The 19918-nt window shown below is 37.4% G+C and overlaps 1 long non-coding RNA gene across 1 annotated transcript; it reads left to right on the forward strand.

Annotated features, from left to right (window-relative positions):
• The first annotated feature begins 221 nt into the window (after positions 1–221).
• Positions 222–7099, forward strand: LOC140498610 (uncharacterized). The gene is made up of 2 exons (XR_011965143.1): positions 222–429; positions 6696–7099. It is a non-coding gene; the product is annotated as an uncharacterized lncRNA (long non-coding RNA).
• Positions 7100–19918: the final 12819 nt, after the last annotated feature.

Raw genomic sequence — 19918 nt, forward strand, 5'->3', positions numbered from 1 at the left:
ATTATAATGACTGCAATGCTTATCTTCTAGGGTTATGCCAAGGCTCAAATCAGACAGTGAACATAAAAGATTTTGCAAACATTAAAGCCTATTATAAATACTAGCTCTTATTATTATTATCAATGGAAAAAGTCGGGGTGGGAGCCGTAGTACTGTTCAGAACCATCTTTCTTTGGGAAACACAAATTCTGGCAGGTGGGTAATAATTCCCAATGCTGCGCTATTTTATGAGGTGGCATATGCTAATGTACATAAACATTTGCTTCATTTCAGAACTTGTTTCTGGCCTTGCCAATCCTTCCAAACTGCTATCCAAAAGTGAACACGTCTCACATGTACCACTGCTGTGAGTGCCTGGCTTTCCTCTTCTATTCTGAGACTGGAATATTAACTTCAAAAACTGATTTACTTTCTGGAAGGCCTGGTTAGGTGAGACATTCTGTTTATTTTTCTAAAACAAATATTTCTACGTCAGGGCTCCAAACCTGGCCAGGGAGTTCTAGCTCCCGTGGTGGGGCTGTGAGAACAGAGAGGTCATCGATGGAAATTGATTTTTTAGATTATTTTATTTTTTTGATACCTTTTGTTCTTACATTGTATTCATTTTTGAATGTATCCCTCTTCTATCCAACAAGCCACCTCTTATAATGAATATTGAAAAAGAAAGAGAAAAAACATTTAATGAAACATAGATTGTGTCTGATTGATTTGTAATATTCCACATCCATAGACCACCCCTCCCCAAAAATATGGATAGAGAAATGCATTTCTCTAGGGCCAAGTTGGGTCATTCTAATTAGACATTGTAATTGGTGTCATTTCCATTCACATTGTTATCATTGTATATGTTGTTTCGTGTTCTGCTTAATTTACTCTTTCATGTAAATTTTCCCATGTTTATTTGAATTCTTTGTATTTATTATTTCTTATGGTGCAATAATATTCAATACATGTATGCATCATGCTTTGTCTAGGACATCACCCCATTCTTTGACTAGGTACTTTATGTCATCCTCATTGACACTCAAAAAGTGCTGTTATGAATACTTTGGTGTATGGGGGAGCTTTCTGTCTTAGATTTCTTTGGGGGCATATGCCAACCAGTGCTCTGTGAGTCAAAGGGTATGGATATTTTAGTCACTTAAGAAAAGTATAATTCAAATTCATTAACGGTATAGTTGTGCCAGTATAATTTATAGCTACACCAACAGTGTATTGATGTTTCTTTTGAATGTGGGATTTCTTAAAATTGATTTTTGCAAGATATACCTGTTCTTTTTCAAAAGGGGGAGGAAATTCCTTACTATCAGGGAATATATTATTTGGGAATGCACTCCCCTATAAATTTACTCTTCCTCCAAATTTTCCTATTTTTTTCCTTCATCTCTGACTTTCAAATTTCTTGTGTTCCTTCAAGATTCATCTCCATGATACTTTCTATGACCTCTCCCTCACTCCCCATTGAGGGAGTTATTGATTTTTCCTTTCTGAATTTAGCTTATATCATATGTATTTCTGTATACGTGTTCTGTCTCCCCGGCAAGTGGGCTACATGGTCCTTGAGGTTAGGACTAACTTCATTTTTGTCTCTGTGCCCCCACCTCTGGAAGTGCCCTCTCAAATTTTATTTTAGTCTGGACTAGTGATTTCTTTCATCAGAGCAGATCATGCAGATCAGCAGTTGCTTCATCACTGATTGCCCTGGAGAATTTCCTGGAGCATTGCACATGGTCATATGACTTGTCTATATTCACATAGCCAGTCTGTGGTGGAAGCCAGACTAGAGATTAGACTTCTCTGTCTATGTGTCAGCCCTCTACTCACTGGGCTTGTTGACTTCGACATAGTTATTGCTTAATAAATATTTATTTAGATCATAAATTTAAAGCTGAGAGAGACATTAAAATTCAACAAATTCAACTTACTTCTTTTACAGTCAAAGAAACTGAGGTATGGAGGGCTTAGATGATTTGGCTAGGACCACACATCAAATGTGTCTAACGTGGGTTTTAAAGTCAGTTCCTCTTGATTCCTAGTTCAAGGATCCTATTCATTAAGTCATCTAATTGAATAAAAACTAGCTAGCAGGAGAAACAGTAGCTGTTTTATCAAGTAAAGCCAACCTCCAAAAATTTCTCACAATAAATACAGATAGCTGAGGAAAATGAGGCCAATTTTATCTTTGCTGGATTAAATGAAGTTTCTAGATGCTTCACAATTTTAATATCTGGGATCTCTTTTCCAATAGAAAGACTCAAATTTAGTATTTCTGTTCTATAATAATTACCTCCTTCACGATCATATTGTTTTCATCTATGGCCTCTAGGTATCTTTTTGTTGTGGGGCCATGAGCTATGTTTGCGGGTCTGTCCCCACACACAGGAATACTGGCAAACAGTTACAGTTTACTACTTCAGGAAGGAATTACATAGCATTTTGACTTTCCCATTATTTCTTGTGAACTAGTGCCACATTACAGAGTATGTTACTCCCCCTCCCCCAAGAAGTCTTTTTTCTGAAAAGCCTTGTAACTTGGCTGACAAAGCCTTGAAGATGGAAGAAACAGGCAGAAAATGGCAATGAAAGTACTAGGAATGCAGTAAGTACACTTAAATAGCAAGTGAGCTCCATTCTAACTGTGCTGTCAGAAGAGACCACTCCTAAATCCCTAAAAATTATTTACTTTATATTGTCTCCCTCTCTTCTCCTCTCCCTCTCCTCACTTCTTTCTCTCCTCTTCCCTCTTCTCCTTTTCTTCCTCCTTTCCTCCCATTCTTTTTTCTCTCTCCTTCCTTCCTTCCTTCCTTCCTTCCTTCCTTCCTTCCTTCCTTCCTTCCTTCCTTCCTTCCTTCCTTCCTTCCTTCCTTCCTTCCTTCCTTTGTCTCTTCCTTTTCCTTCGGGGTGTAAGTTTCTCTTCCTGAAGCTCATAGTGACTAATAATAACAATGTGGCAGGTAGTTTTACAGTAAGATGGTGTTGGGAATGGGGTTGAAAGAAACTTCTGAGAATTAAGATTTGGCTGTTCTGTAATGTATAATTTCGACTTTTGCTACAACTGGCTTGGGAACACATCTTTAGGAGGCCATCTCACTGCATATTTCATGAGCTATGTTGCTAAATGAAGAAGACATTATGTATATCACATACCTCTAGGGCAATCTTAACTGGGATTTCACAGTCGAGTCAGGAATATATAGGTTGTTAGTATGTTTAGGATTTGTTTTAGTTCCTATGAGACTTTAATTATGTTACTTTTACATATGAAGAAGACAGCCTTTTTTATATAAATGACATTATTTCATTCAAAACATCACTTTCCATTGTCAGTGTAGAAAAATAAGTTAGTGTGTTTAGTTCAGTCAGCTTTAATAATAACTCCCATGTCATGGTTGCCAAAACCCCCATTAAAGACATGTTTTTTAACTCATTTATTGTAATAATATTGCAATACTTGTCTATCATTAGCAAACAGCTTGAGTTTTTTATTTTTCTACAAGACATAAACATGTTACACAAAGTAAGTGATAGAACTTTAGAACTTATAGCTGAAGAACTATAGGGAGTAGGAGTTTCTAGAGGTTTCCTAAGTAGGTAGTCTAGAAGACTCGTTAGTGACTAGAATGAGGAAAACAGGCCTATTTTCCAGCATGTTCCCATAAGAATGGGGGTGCATTTTCTCCCTCATAGGGAATAATTCTTTGTTGTGGTGATCAGAACTCCATATTCTCACTTTCTGGTTTTCTGGTAGTTCAATTGTAACCACGCACAGTGAGAGATGCGCAGTGAAATCTTCACTCTGGTAGAACTCCCCTCTAGACTCTGTGCCTTCTTTTCTCAACTGATTTTATCCATGACCATAGAATCATAAATTTAAAGATGAAAGAGAACACAGAGATCATTGAGTTCAACCCCTTTCACTTTGCAGATGAGGAAAGTGAGGCATAAAGAAGTTAACTGATTTCACACAACTAGTAATTGTTTGAGGCAGAATTTGAAGCCAGGTCAAGTTAGGGCTATTTATGACCCTAGCTCCATTAATGATTACTGAGAATCTGTCATGGCACCATCTATTGGTCATTTTACCTCTCGGCTCTGTTAGTGGTTGGCTCTGCCTTCCATTATCAGTTGGTCTGGACCAGAGAATGGAATTAGAGCTCTCACATCTTCAAATAATCTCTTTGGATCATGAATATTTGCATGTGGGGGGAAGGAAACAGCTTTGCAGGAAGTGTGGTCAAAGCAATTGTATAAATGAGAACTAAAATGATTAATGGATATTTCTGTAGCATCTCCTCCACCCCTGAGACCTTCAAGAAGCAATCCACTGATGCATGAGGTTGCCTTTGTGCCAATTTGGAAAGCGTTAATGAGAAGCTCATAATGTGATGCTTTGCTTAGGCTTCTGGGAACCAGGATTTTTACAGCTTTCCTTCTTTTCTGCTATATAACCTTTGTCAATCTGACCCTTAAATTTTTGGTTGTAAGATATGTAATAATACTTATCTAGGCAGAATTGGATTCTAGCAGATCAGTATAATCTCACCAAAAAATAACTCTTCTTTTCAATGACTTAGTTGGTTCAGGACACAAAAAAAGCTATTGGTAACTGTGGCAAAAAAAATCTGAAAAAGTAAGTAGTAGTGGCTTACCAAAGGTATCATTTGGAGTTGCTGTCTAAGAACATTCTAAGAACAATTAAGTATTGTGGTACCTTTTAAAAATACAGCCTTGATCTCATAGGGTAAATTAATTTGCAACTGGGAAATGGAAGTGGAAACCACTGGTGTTATATGGATATTCATTCATTTCAATGATAATTCTCCTGATAACATCAGTACAACTCATATTGACAAAGCATGACCCAGTTGTTCTCTTCTGTGTAGAATGTATTGAAAAATGTGGTCATTGGACTCGAGGTCTGAAATATAAGAAATCTTATTGTTCTCAGGAAGGAAAACAAGGCCACTTCATTGCTGACATTCTTTCTGGAAGTCACATATTCAAAGATCAAAATTCAGGAAATGACTAATCAATAGAGCAATTAGTGGAGTTATTCTGGTTAGAAGCCAGAAATTTCATTCTACTGTCTTGGCAGGAAGATGTATAGTTGGGATTATAATTGTGTGTAACAATGTGACTATAGTGGTCCTGTGAATAATTTATAAACAAGTTATCTTCCAGCTATGATCCTAGTAAAGGAGAATAGTAGAAAGAACACTGGAATTGGAGTCAAAGGTCTTGGTTTCAAATTCTGTTAATCATTTTTTGTAAGACCTAGGCCATATCATTTTATCTCTTTTTGCCTATACTTCCTCATCTAAAGATGAAGGGATGGAGATTTGGTCTAGATAATCCCTAACATCTTATTTTTCTAGAAATCAGTCTTAGTATCTTAAAATTCAGGTTTATCTGATTTATCACTTTTAAGGTGGTAAGGTCATTTGAAACATATTGATCTCAACTGTTGAATTTTATGTCCATTTTAAGTTATATGGAAATGAACAAAATGGAAGGATATGTATTTATTTATAATGGAGGCTCATTTCTTAAATCATTATTTCTCATTTTAATTTAAAATACATGTATTTCAGTGGTGACAGCATTAATTGTCATCTGCAGTCAGGTACAATTAAAAAACTCACTGACGTTGGTACTATGGATGGCAAGATCTTCCCAAATGTGCTGTAGTTGTTAAAGGACAAAGTTACTTGACAGAATATCAGCCAGAGAAATATATTTCTTAGGAAACAATATTGCATCACCAGGTTTTTTTTGGGGAAAAAAAATTGCTACTAGCAGTAATATTAGGTGTCATTTCAGGTCTTCCTTTGCTTCTGAGAATGTCAGAAGGTACTTCAATATTAGAGTTAATCATTAATATGTGAAAGCAAATGGGATAGCAATGACTGTTTCGTGTGAGTATTAACTCTGATCAGAACCTAACATTTTTAACTACAGTCTTCTTTTGGGAGATACTTACATACTTACTAGCTGTGTGACCTAGGGAAAATCACTAACTTCTCCATGCTTCAGTTTCTTCATCTGTAAACTTAAGAGGGTTGTTTTGATGCCTTTCAAGGTAATTTCCACTTATACATTTTTGGTCACATGAAATCAATGCCCAGTAGGAAACTTTTCTTGTTTAACTATTTGCTCTTTTTGTCCATATCACCCTTCCAATCCATATAGCAAATGCCACAAATGCTCTTGCTTTGAACAAACAGGAAAGGACGACTCGTGGAATAAGAAGGTTATCCTCTGGGAAGGCATACAAAGAAAACTTGGCTTTCTGAAGTCATATTTATTAGAATTAGGTCCAACTCATATGCATAAAAATATTTGTAGCATTTCTTTTTTATATAGTGGCAAAAAACCCCATAAACTATGGGGTGGTCCATCAATTGGAGAGTGGCAGAACAAAATATGATAACAAATGTGATGAGATATTATTGAGTAGAAAAAAATCTTGAAAAGGATAGTTTCCAAAAAGTCTGAGCAGTCTTGTATTAGCTGATGCAGAGGGAAATGGATAGAACCAGGACAATTTGATCCTCACAACAACCCTGTGAGGTAGGTGCTATCAAGGCAGACAGAGGCTAAATGACTTGTTCACAGTCATACTGATAATAAGTTTCTGAGGATGGGTAGGAACTCTGGTTTTTCTGACTCCAGGTCCAATTCTTTATCTGTTACAGCACCTGACTGCCTCAAACATGAAAAGAACAGAAAAAAGAAGCCAGAAAGAAACACAGACAAGCAGAACAGCTTTCAAGGCTACAGGTGGAATATATTGTATTATATTGAATCATATTCTATATAATTTAATTAGACTACGAATGCTATTAATTATTTAACTATGTGATGTGATATATAATTGATTTTCATATCGAAAATTTTGTATGTGTACATTGTATATAATTATATATAAATACATGATACACATGATTATGTATATTTTTATGCTATGCTAAGCAAAAGCAAGCTGTATATAATGAAATCCCACAGTTTCAGGTACAATTTTCCCCTTTTTTGTTTTACTGTGTAAATGAAAACATTTTATTTGGGGTTTGTTAAGTTCAGAATAAAAATATTTTTAAAATCGATTTGAATTCCTTGATGATCAACATAAGCTTGTTGGGGTCCTCGTGTTCCAATCACATGGGAAAACTATCTAGCAAACAAGTAGTCAGCACCTATGCTGGGTAACAGGGAAGACACAAAAGAGACATGAATCCCTACGAAGCCATTTTATGTTTTGCTGAATATTGATAATGATGGTCTGGTACTTATACAGTATTTTAATGTTAGGAAAGCACTCTACATGTATTATATCACTTGACCTTTATAACAACCCTGTGAAGAGGTGCTATTATCCTCCCCATTGTACAGATAAAGAAGTTGGGGATCTGAGAGCTGCCCAAGAACACATAGCTAGCAAGTCTCTGACGCAAGATTTGAACTCACTTCTACTCCACTCCAGGTCCAGTACTCTATCTACTATACTACCTGTAGCTGCTACTAAAGAAAGAGTGAGAAGGGAATATTTTTTTCATACTGTAGTAAGACAAAAATAGGTATGCCATCACTATATTGTCACAAAAATAAGAATGAAATATTTCAAGAATACCTGAGATCCACTAAGTATTTATTAAATACCTGCTACATGTCAGGCACTAAGAAGACACATTGAAATACTTCTTGCTTTCAACAAAATTACATTCTACTGACTTTGAATACAGTTGTTCCTATCATTGATAGGGTGGATACCTGTAAGGGGTCTAGAACTCTCGGGTTATCAGGGTCACGATGCCCTCAGGAGAAATCTCTTGAGATGACATATCCTTGCATGACTTACCTGATGGAGCACCCTTATGCAATAACCAACCTTCACAATTATCTTGAGCAAGAACAACAACAGCCAAGCACGTAGGCTCAGCACACAGTGTTTACAAACCTCTTGCATGAATGGAAGTAGAATGCCTATATATATTCTGAGCTAGCTGAGAGTAAACGGAGTGCATACCATCCTTGTTCCCGCCTTATTCATTTGCGCCCAGAAGAAAGATCTCATGCAGGTATGAGATCTTTGGGAACTTAACAGATACCAACAATGCTCAAATTGACTGAGAAACCAATGAGTTCATCTGCCAATTGATTTTCTTACATGCTCCTTGAAAATGGACATCAACAGTGGTTGTAAGGTACATATTATGTTGATAAAAGATCATGCTTGAATTCCTTCATAGCCCAATCACAATCAAGCCCTCTTTTACTAATTCCTAAATAGAAGTGAAGTGGACAGTTCTGGTTGATTAATTGAGTCTTGATCAGGAATAGCTGAAGAATGTAATCGGCACTCAGAATATCCTTCAGTATACCATCATCCCTGCTTCTCTAAAGAGACATTTGCTTTTTCTACCAACAGCTGTCAATGATTATTTGACAAGAAAGAAAAGGAGGTCCAAAAGTTGAATGGCTCCTAAGTGTGAGGCTTTTATTGCTTGGCAAAATGGCATTGTCTTTAAGAGAGAGATTGTAAAACTTACAAGTCATGGCATAAGTTTAAGTGAGGGCCTATCACTTGAGTAACAAATGTTAGAACGGCAAGGAGATTAAGCTTTAGATTAATATCTGTAGTGTGTGTGTGTGTGTGTGTGTGTGTGTGTGTTTCCCAACACTGCCAAAATTAAGCATTGTTTGTAGTCATTTAGAATGGATGCCTCCAGATCAAAGGATGGGGAGCAGAATGCTGTTTGGAGGACTACCAATAGACATTGGAAAGATTATTTGGAAGTTCTTATCAAGATATGACATTGAAGAATATTTTCATCTCTCACCAATGGCATGCAATCTGAGGCAAACATACAATCATTCCAACTCATGATGAGCAGATAAAGATGATACAGAGCACATGATGAACAGATACAGAATCCAAAGGTGATGAAACTTATTGAAACATCTTGTTTTGGTGGGAAAAGAATCATATAACTGGTCCCACTTTTATCTTGAAAATCTGGAATGATAAATATAATCCAGATGTCTTTGCCTGTGGGAAACTTTAAGAAAAGAGAAAATCAAATTGTGTACAAACTTCTTTTAAGAGCCCTATCCTTCACTAAGAGGTGGAGAACCTAGATACATTGCAGGGTTTCCATAATTTATTTGAGATTCTACCTAGAAATTTCTAGGATTTAAACCTCATCAGGTCATCTGGTTGGATATTATTATTGTCCCTTCCAAGAGAGAATACTATTTTAAAAAACCCTACACTTCTCCAAGATTTACACAAAAATGAAGGCTGACAGCCCTTTCCTAAGAAGCCAGTGGTGAAATGGTTAAAGAGAGGGGAGACAGAGACCTCCCAGACATCAATTTCTCCTTTCCCTAATTTAGAGGAGTGATGAAAGAATTTAAATTTAAATTCTTTGTTGTTTCTAATGAGGTCACTTTCCATTCCATATTATAGTTGCCAAATTTGAGCCATTGGTATTTCTTAACTTTTTTTTTTTAAATAAGGCAGTTCTGGGTAATGGCGTCTTTCAGAATAATTATCACTATAAGATATCCTATTGGCTTTGAGAATGTCTTTCAAAGAATTTTGAAAGCACTATCCTCTGAGCACTTTCATGTGTATTGTGTGAATAGCTTTCAACCTCTAGGCCTACTCATGGCATCTTCTACAATAGTGCCCAACTTCTCAGGCAGGTAAAAATCTCATTGACATTCTCCTTCATCACCTTTGGAAAATAGCCTTTAGTAGTATTTCTGCTGGGTCCTCTAGTGGAAGCCAATTCAGGGGTCAACTCAAAGTTGAGATAACTCATTCAGAGGAGAGTCCCAGGAGGAGTGATGCACTGAGAAAATGAGGAGGAGAGAGAAAAATGAAGGACCTGATGAAGATAAAGTATGAGATCCAATTCTGTAATTCTATGAAGCAGAGGGAAAATGGAATAATAGCAATTTATATTCAAAGAAGAGAGTTACAGAGATAGGATGTTAGAAATAGAATGATAAAGGGTGATATGAACTCTAAGGTATGAGTGACAGATAACTATGATTAATTCTTCATTTCTTTATTCAAGAAGAATTTGCTTAGCATTTACTGTGGGGAAGGGAAGGGAATAAACATTTATTTTGCAACTACAGTGTGCTATTGTGCTAGGTGCCATGGGCAAAAATTTTAAAAGATATAAATAGTCCCTGCTTTTAAGGAACTTTCAATCTATAGACAGACTTTCCCCAAAATAACCTTATTTTTATGGCTAAATTGCAGTATATACTAATATAGGCATATTTAGTCTCCACCAATAGAATTTAAGTATCTTGAGGACAAGGCACTGTTTCAATTTTTTAAAGACCCCATAATCTAACACAGTCCCTGGCACATAGCAGGTGCATAATAAATGCTTAGTCAATGCTAGCTTGCTTGCTTAATAAGGGCTTGAATAGATAAGCAACAAAATTCTTTGAAAGATAGTCTCAAGGCCAATAGGATATCTTACAGCGATAAGTATTCTGAAAGATGCTCTTACCCAGAACTGCCTTATTTAAAAAAAAAAAGCTAAGATAATACCAATGGCTCAAATTTGGCAACTATAATATGGAATGGAAAGTGACCTCATTAGAAACAACGAAGAATTTGAATTTAAATTCTCTCAGCATGTGAAGTTTTTTTATATCTGACCTACAAGAGAGTCTATTAATCTCATCTTCACGTGGACCTCATTAACCACAAGGCAATAGATAAGAGCTAGAAGTAACCTTAGAAATTATCTTATCCAGCTTTTTCATTTTACCAACAAGAGACCTGAGATCCAGAGAACTTAAGTGATTTGTCCAAGGTGGAGAGGCAGCATTTGAACACAGGTGTTCTTATTCTAACTAACATTTTCCATCTCACCATATGGCCTTTCTTTTGTTATTGATAGAAGAATAGGCATTGGTTAAATTAATCAATCAATCATTCCATTCCTACTTCAACATTCATCAGATGAGAACAGCCCTGTTGAATCCATCAGTTGAAGGCATTAAAGTAGTGTATGTTCTGTCATGCTCTGTGGGTTGTCTGTAAATTAGAAAGTTGGTTTGGAACCAATGAATTCCAGTATCTGGCAGCATAGAGGAGAGAGCAATCCAGCTAAGCAACTGAGAGGAAATCACTTTGTGGGGGCATGGGGATGGAGGATTCTCTATTTCCATTCCCCTCTACCCTTGATCAGAGGACAGCCTCATGAACTTTAGAGAGTGATACCTAATGGGGACATCTTTTGGTTCAGAGCAAAACAACTTGCAAGTGCTGTCATACATTTTCCTACTTGAGCCCATTTCCCCTGACTAATCACATTCATGTGGGAGAGTGTATCATAGACCATTGGGATCTGTTTCATACCAACTGTTTTATTGTACTATCTTAGTAAATACTTCTTTCTAAAATCTAATTGATTTATATTAATTAATAATCAATGGGGGGAAGTATTTCAGGAAAATTCCTGAATCATAACTAGAAAACCTCATTCCCAAAGAACTAGAGAAGAGAGGAAGTCAGACTCTGGAAACCCAACCAACTAATATGAGTGAGGATTGGGAGAATAAGTGCAGAATATTTGCTACATAGATACAAGTGTCTTTAAGACAGTATAGTATAGAAAAAAAACACTACCTAGAATCATCAGACTTAAATTTAAATTTCTTCCTGGACATAATGTTCATGTGACCCTAGACCAATCGCTTCCCCTCTCAGAGTCCTTGGTTCTCTCATGTGTCAAAGGAAGGTCTTAGACTAGATGATTGCCAAGTTCCCTTCCAGTTGTAAATTCTGTGATTTTATGTATTTCCATATTTTATTTGTCTATGATCTTCCTCTCGTGAGAGATGAGGAAAAATGCTGACTCTGAAGTTGCTGCATTTGCATACCATTTGGCATTTCCCATAGTGTATGTTTAATTAGTATTCTCAATTCATCAGAAAAACTTAAGGAAGGCCCTGTATACATCAGAGACTGCTGATGGTAAATTTATCGTACAGCAAGGACAAAAGTAGTATAGGCTGGGCAGGCATGGAGAGGTAGTGATCTGGGTCATGGGAGAAGGCACCACAAATCCCTTTAAATTTTGGAATTTTTACACTTTGTGCTTCCTGCCTAAATGCACTATCTTGCTTTGACAACCTTCAAATGCGGTGGAAAAGGGTCACTGTTGCCATTGTCGTCCTCATCATCATAGTCATCATCATCACTATTCCATTTGAGCCTCTTGTTATTGTTTCTGTCTATTATCCAGACTACTCAAGACTGAAAAAGAGCCAAACAGTAGGAAGAGAGAACAAATCTTTACTGATTTTGCATGGCTATATCATGAGAGCTGGTATTAATGATTCAGCAGATAGAGTGTTGGACCTGGAACCTTGAAGATCTGGGTTCAGATTCCACCTTTAATGTTTACTTCCTGTGTGGCTTGGGTAAGTCATTTAAACTACATGTACCTCAGTTCCCTGACTTGTAAAATGCAGGGACTCTATAAATAATCAATCCACTTTTGGTCCATTCCAGATCTAGACTTCTGATCTTATGAATTTGGTTTGAACTGGACTTTGCCATTTACCGACTATGAGACCATAGGAGATCACCTAACCTCTCTGACTTCCAGTTTTGTTATCTTTGAAATGGGGATAATAATACTGGTAGCACCTCTCTTACAGGATAGTAATGAGGCTCAAATGAGATAGTTTACAAAAAGCACTTTGCAAAATATACCATAAAATACGTCATTTCTTATTATTATATAACTGTCATGCGTTAATATGCAACTATCAGTTACTATTATTATTATGTCCTCACTAGAGGCATGCATAAACAATATGATGAAGCCCTTGTGTGGCCATGGGCTTTGACCTGGCCTGACTGCCATGTGAACATAGCTCACAACAGCAAGGAATTACCTGTTCTTTACAGTTGTTGTGAAGCAGTTACAGAGATTTGTTTGGATCAGGAAAGTAAACTCCTGAAAGAGTATTTGCTTTCTTTGGCCTGGAACAGTCATTGGTCTAATATTCAGAGTATTTTGACCAAGACTAGTAACATCCCTTGGTTTATAAGGTCAGTTCCCTTCCAGTTGCTTTTATGGCCATGGTGGTATGCCTTTGTCTGTAGCTGATGGCGTCCTTTCCCCACCATGATCCATTAACCATGTCTGATCAGGCTAGTTTAATTCAATGTACTCTCTGCAGCCAGACCTAAAAATGCAAGCAGAAGTTAAAAAACATGGAATCAGCCTCTGTTTTCTGTCTTGTGAAAATTTTTCAGCATCCAAGGTTCTTAACATTGCTATCTAGGACCTCCAAAATGTTCATAACTATATACTAGTGTATGAAGTCTTTTTTATGAAGCAGTTCACAAACTGCTTTTCTCACAAAAATCCTTTGTGATAGATAGTTGAGTATTATTTCTCCCATTTTAGAGGTGAGGAAATGAAGTGAAGTGAATTGCTTGTGGTCACACAGAGGCCAGTAACATAGTATGATCCAGAGCCAAAAATTGAATCAAGTTCTTTCCATTCCAAGCCCTTTAGGCTCACACCTAAAAAGGAGACTCAATCAACTTGTCAGGGCAGCACACAGTTTGAACATGTGAACTGGGCAAAGCACCCTTGTATAACAACCTAAAAATAACCAAAAACTTTCACTGGCTTCATGGAACAGAAAACTGTGGCCAAAACTGGTCATGAATCATCTACCTGTGGGACAACTTATCACATGCTGAAAGTGTATCATCACCAAATGATAATAGTAACCACTCTGAAACAGATCCAGAAAAGCCATGTGGAAGAAAAATTAGACTTGTTCTATTTGGCTTCAGAAACCAGAATCAGGAAAAATGGGTAGAGATTGTAAAGAAGCAAATTTAGGCTTGATATCTGAGGAAACTTGCTAACAATGAAAACTGAAAAAAAAAAAAAAAAAAAGGAATGGGCTGTCTCCAGTTGGAAACAGGTTGCCTACTCTTTGGAAGTCTTCAAGCACAATCTGGAAGTCCATTTGTCATATACGTCGAAATAGGGATTTTTTTTTCTATTATGGGTTGGATTAGATGATCATAGGGTTACCTTACAACTTTAAAATTCTATACTTTTGGGATTTTCCAGTACCAGGAGGTAGAGTATCATGTCACCATGTACCCACACTCGAGGCTAAGTGCTAGTTCATGCCATTCCTCAATTAGACTGCAAGAGACCCAGATTTACAGACATTAGAGCTGTCACTATGATCTGTTTCATCAGTATCACTCAAGAAATGTGTTTAGCATTATACAGAAAGAATGTGGGAACTTATTTTGTTTGACTATTTGTGTTGGTTATAAGAGACTTATTCTTCTTTACTTTTTTTTCTCTTCAGTTTGGGATGGTAGTTGAGATATAGTAGGAGAGAAACAAGGTTGTCCTCCCCACCACCCCCCCCCCCAAAAAAAAAGAAGAAAAGAGAGTCAATTAAGTATTTAAAAAAAATGATCAGAAAGGAATACAAGGAAGGCAAAAAGGAAATATGAGCAGGCAGGGCATGTTGAAAATTACATGTTGGATTTATTATGTACTTAAAAGCAAAAGCAAACTGTATATAATAAGGATATGTAGTTTCATGTAAAATTCTCTTTTCTACTTGACTGTTTACGAAAATGCTCATTTTACTTTGTTTGTCAGATTTAGAATTTTAAATAAAACCATTAAATGAAAGGATGGAGTCACCAATTCCAAGGTACTAGGTCCATGCCAGACCTCAAGTAATGTTTCCTGTGATCCTGCTGTGTTGTGGGATGCTTATGAGATAAGAGGGTACCTGGGACATTTCACCTTTTGACATGTTGAAATAGAGGAACCACATATAGGGCAAAGATAGGAAACCCTAGAAGGGCACCATGAGGTACAAAAAGTAAGCATAGAAATAACACATATATGTAGCATATTATGGGTGACAAAATGCTTTTCTCCCAATAATCCAAGTGGTCAAAAGGCTGACCTCTCACAGAGGAATTTGATGCATTTTATCCTGTCCTATAAGGTAAAAGTGAAAGCAATGAGTACACTTTCCAAAGAGGCAGATTTAGGCTTCATGTTAGGGGGGAAAATTCTTCCTAAAGACCATAGCTGTCCAAAAGCATAATAAGCTGCTACAAGGGCTGGAGTGGGCTGGTAAAGAAGTCTTCCTCTCCAGGCTGCATTCCTGACTTTCCTCCTGGGCTTACTCTACAATATCTCAGGAGTCTCTTCACCCTGGAAACTCACTCCAGCTCTGGACTTCACATATTAGCAAGTGTGAAGTCTCCATTCCTCTGAGCTCTCCCTCTGACTGGCTGGTTCCTCCCAGAACCTCTATTTTAAGGAAGATGCCCAAACCAACCATGTCTTCCTTCTCCTCTAGGCTGACCTCCAGACTCTACTCCAAGACTTTCCCTACAATTCCTTGGGGCAAGTTCATTCCCTCCCCTCTCCTCTTTTCAGCTCCCATTTATATTTTATCTTCCCTCATTGGAATGGAAGCTCTTTGAGGGCAGGGATTGTCTTCTCTTTTTGCTTATATTTGTATTTCCAGAATTTTGCATACTACCTGGTATGTAGTAGGTGTCTAATAAATGCTCTTTGCCTTGACTTTTTGGGTTTTCTTTTATTGGAGCAGAACCTGGAAGACCACTTGTTAACGGTTATAGTAGGAATTTCTTTTGGGTAAGAATTTGTAAGAGCTAAGCTAGATGGCTTATTAGGGTTAAGTATCACCTCCTCTAGGAAGTCCGCCCTGCTTTTCCTAGTTTCTAGAGCCCCCTGAAATAACTTTGCATCTCCTTTGTATATATTGTTATTTATTTTATAAATTGTTCTTTACTTATATTCATGCTATCTCCCTCCAAAAGGATATATGCTCCTCAAGAATGAAGTCTTTTTGTCTTTGTATTTCTAGCATGTAGCATAGTGCCTGGAACATGGTAGGTACTTAATAAATGCTTGTTGAATGACTGAATGGTCTTCAGCTTCTTCTGCTTAATGAAGAATTTAAACAAATGTCAATAATTGGTTTCAGTTCTAAATTCTAAGAACTTTACTGTATAAATGTTATCCTAAAGTCTGAAGAAAAGTAAGTCATTATATTAATTAATCCATGGAATACTATAATCATAATTACCCACAAAGCAGCATTCTCCTTAAGCCATCAGCTCAATTTCCTCGGTTTCTTTTTCTATCTTGTACAGAATAATTTTTCTATGAAATTACAGTGCCTGCACTGACCACCAAAGGACCCACAGCTTGCATATGTCTAGGTTGTTTTCCCCTACTCTCCACCCTGCCTAGCCTATACTTTGTCAACACAATTAAGCAATTTAAATTTGCCTTCTGTGGTTGACTCTACAATTTGTAGAACATTGCTCAAATATTAAGGTATAAGATCTGCCATCTGTACCTAGTTCATAAGCCCACACCCTGTCTGAAGTCCTTGCTCTCCATTTATGGCCTGCTGAAGTCATAGAATTCAGAGACTGTGATCTCAAAGTTCATTGTCTGTAGAATAGAGTGAAGCAAAAAGCAGATCAAGTGATCCTGTATGAACCATTCATCTCCAATCACCTCCTAAAATTCCTCCTGGTTGTGTGGTAGGGATGACCAAACAACCTCCAACCATATATGGATCATGAAAAGGAATAAAGAAAAGGGTATACATCTGCCTGTATCAGGATTGTGGATGAGGAGCGAGAGAAACTATGAAGACAATAAAAGACATCAATCCCTATCCTCTTCCAAACTTGAGATCACCAACCCATTGGAATTCACTGCAGCTGCTAGTCTGAGCACTCTGAATCTTCTCATTGAGTGATGCCCAGTCTCTGCTTCTTCTCCAGGATCAGGATGTTTCTCAACGTGTTGTGCTTCAGTCATCTTGCTTATAATCACAGTGCCACAACTTCATGGCACTGCTAACTTGAGTCCTTGCATTTCTCCATACAGTCCTTAGTCAGCTGCCATTTGTTCCTCTTTTCCTAGAAGTCTGGCACTGAAAGATCAGCAAAAAAAGACAGGAAGAAAACAATAAAACTACAGTTGGTGCTATAGTATACAGGTCTCAGCCCCTCCCTCCTGCCTCCACTGATCCCTTATCACCTTCAGTGTCAAATATACAATCTGGCATTTGAAACCCTTCATAAACTCCCTTCCCCCACCTTTTCAATATTTTTACTCATCATACCCCACCACATACTCAGTAATCCAATGATACCGGACTCCTTGTTGTTCCTTGGACAAGACACTCCATCTCCAGTCTCTGGCCGTGTTCACTGGCTACCTCCTGTAGCTGATTGCTCTCCCTTCTCATTTCTACCTACTGGCTTCCTTCACTTCCTTCAATTCCCAGCTAAAATTTCTCCTTTAACAGGAAAGCTTTCTTGGTCCCTATTAATTCAGTGTCTTCCTTCTCTTGATGATTTCCAGTTTATCTTGTATATAGTTTGTATTTAATTGTTTGCATCTTGTGTTCCCCCTTAGACTGTGAGGTCCTTGAGGGCAGGGCCTATCTTTTCCCCTTCTCTGTATCCCCAGGACTTAGCATAGTGTTTGGTACATAGTAGGTGCTGAATGATTGTTTATTGGCTAATTGGCTGTCTCAGGAGTTCTCCTTGCAAGTAAAAGTTCATAGCACATCAGCTGAGGAAGGTGGAGCAATTACCCATTTGTACACTGGGTTCATTAGAAGCCACTCTGCTAGTTTCTCCGTGGATTATCACTCTGGCCTAGGGTGGGAGAGATCAATCAAAATTTTTTAAAAAATGGACAATTTGAATATATTTTATGTTTTATAACATCTACATTTCCCATGGGCAGCTATGTGACACAGTGGATAAATCACTGGGCTTGGAATCAGGAAGACTCATCCGCCTGAGTTCAAATCTGGCCTCAGATACTTAATAGCTCTGTGAGCATGGGCAAGAACTGTTTTCCTCAGTTTCTTAGCTGTAAAATGAACTGGAGAAGGAAATCACAAAGTACTCCAATATTTCTGCCCCAAATCCCCCCAGTTGGGTTCATGGAGTCAGACACAACTGAAATGATTCAACAAACATTTCCCACCCCCTACCCCAACCTCCATCACAATATTCCTCTTCTCCTCCCAGAGCCATTACTTAAAATAAAAAATCAAAAAGAGGAAGAAAAGAGTTGAGCAAAAGAAATCAACATATCAGATCAACAAATCAACAAAAACACTGCTGTTGTACACAATGTTCCACTTCTGTAAACACTAACTTTTGCAAAGGAGTGGTGGTGGAGTCTCCCTCCAACTCCTTGGTGCCAAGCCTGATTATTATAATTTCACAGCATTCTATTGTTATTTTATTTACATTGTTGCAATCATTATGTATCATTTTCCTGGCTCCATTTACTTCACTTTGCATCAGTTTATGTAAATCTTTAGATGCTTTTCTGTATTAATCATATTGGTCATTTCTTAGAGCACAGTAAAATTGAATTACATTCATTTATTGCAACTTGTTCACCATTCCCATCATCACAGGGAAATTTCATCAAAATGTAGGAATGAACCTGCCTTGTCTTCACATCTCATCAGTGGCCTTTGCCCCTGTTAATGGACCCTCTGACTGAAGGGTAAGGTCATATGCTTCAGGGCCTATATTTAAAGAAGGGGCTCTGGTACCATGTCATACCTACCAGATTGACTAAAAGACAAAACAGGAAGATGATACATGTTGGAGAAAATGTAGGAGAGTTGGAACACTGATTCATTGTTGATGAAGTTGTGAGCTGGTCCAACCATTCTGGAGAGCAATTTGGAACTATGCCCAAATGGTTATAAAAATGTGCATACCTTTTGACTCAGCAATATCCCTTCTAGGGCTGTATCTCAAAGAGATCATAAAAATGGGAAAAGGTCTTACATGTACAAAAATATTTATAGCACCTCTTTTCGTGGTTGCTAAGAACTGGAAATCAAGGGGATGCCCAACAATTGGAGAATGGCTGAACAAGTTGTGGTATATGAATGTAATGGAATACTATTGTGCTGTAAAAAATGATGAGCAGGTGGACTTCAGAAAAACCTGGAAAGACTTATATGAACTGATACTGAGTGAAATGAGCAGAACCAGGATAGCATTAAACACAGTAACAGCCACCGGGTGCAAGGACTTTATTTGATAAACTTAACCCTGCACAGCAATGTAAGAACCTAAAACATTTCCAAAGGACTCACGATGCAAAATGCCATCCATATCCAGAGAAAGAATCTTGGAGTCAGAACACAGAATGAAGCAGAATATTTTCTCTTTTGTTGGGTTATGGTTTGTTTCTCATGGTTTCTCTCATTTGTTTTAATTCTTCTATACAACACAACTAATGTGAAAAGGTGTTAATAAGAATGTATGTGGAGAACCCATATAAGATTGCATACCAAGAGGGGGAAGAGAGAGGAAGAAAATTTAAAACTCATGGAAGTGATTGGTGAAAACTGAAAACAAAGAAATTAGTTATTAAAAATATAGAAGGGGCTCTGAATAGTTTTTCTCCCCATTTCCCAACAGTTGCACTGCTTTTGGTCCCCTTGGGAACTGTCCATCATGCCCCTGCCTTGGGTCCCTTTTCCCCCTTCATCTCCTATAACTACAGTTTCCTTTTGTGTTTTATATTCCCCCACAAGATCATAAGCTGCTTGAGGGCAGAGGATTGTCTTTGTTTTTATTTGTTTTTGCATTGTCAGTGTCTGATGCATAGTAGATGCTTAACAAATAGTACTTGATCAATTACTGGGTTTCTTGTTCTTTGCTTGCTACTATAAAATGTCCTGCTATAAATACTTTGATATATATATAGTTTTTCTTTCTGTCCTTGACTTCTTTGGTATACTGAATATAATTAGCCATTGGATCTTGGGACAT

The sequence above is a fragment of the Notamacropus eugenii genome, chromosome 4 (assembly GCF_028372415.1).
Source record: "Notamacropus eugenii isolate mMacEug1 chromosome 4, mMacEug1.pri_v2, whole genome shotgun sequence".
NCBI classification, from domain to species: Eukaryota; Metazoa; Chordata; class Mammalia; order Diprotodontia; family Macropodidae; genus Notamacropus; species Notamacropus eugenii.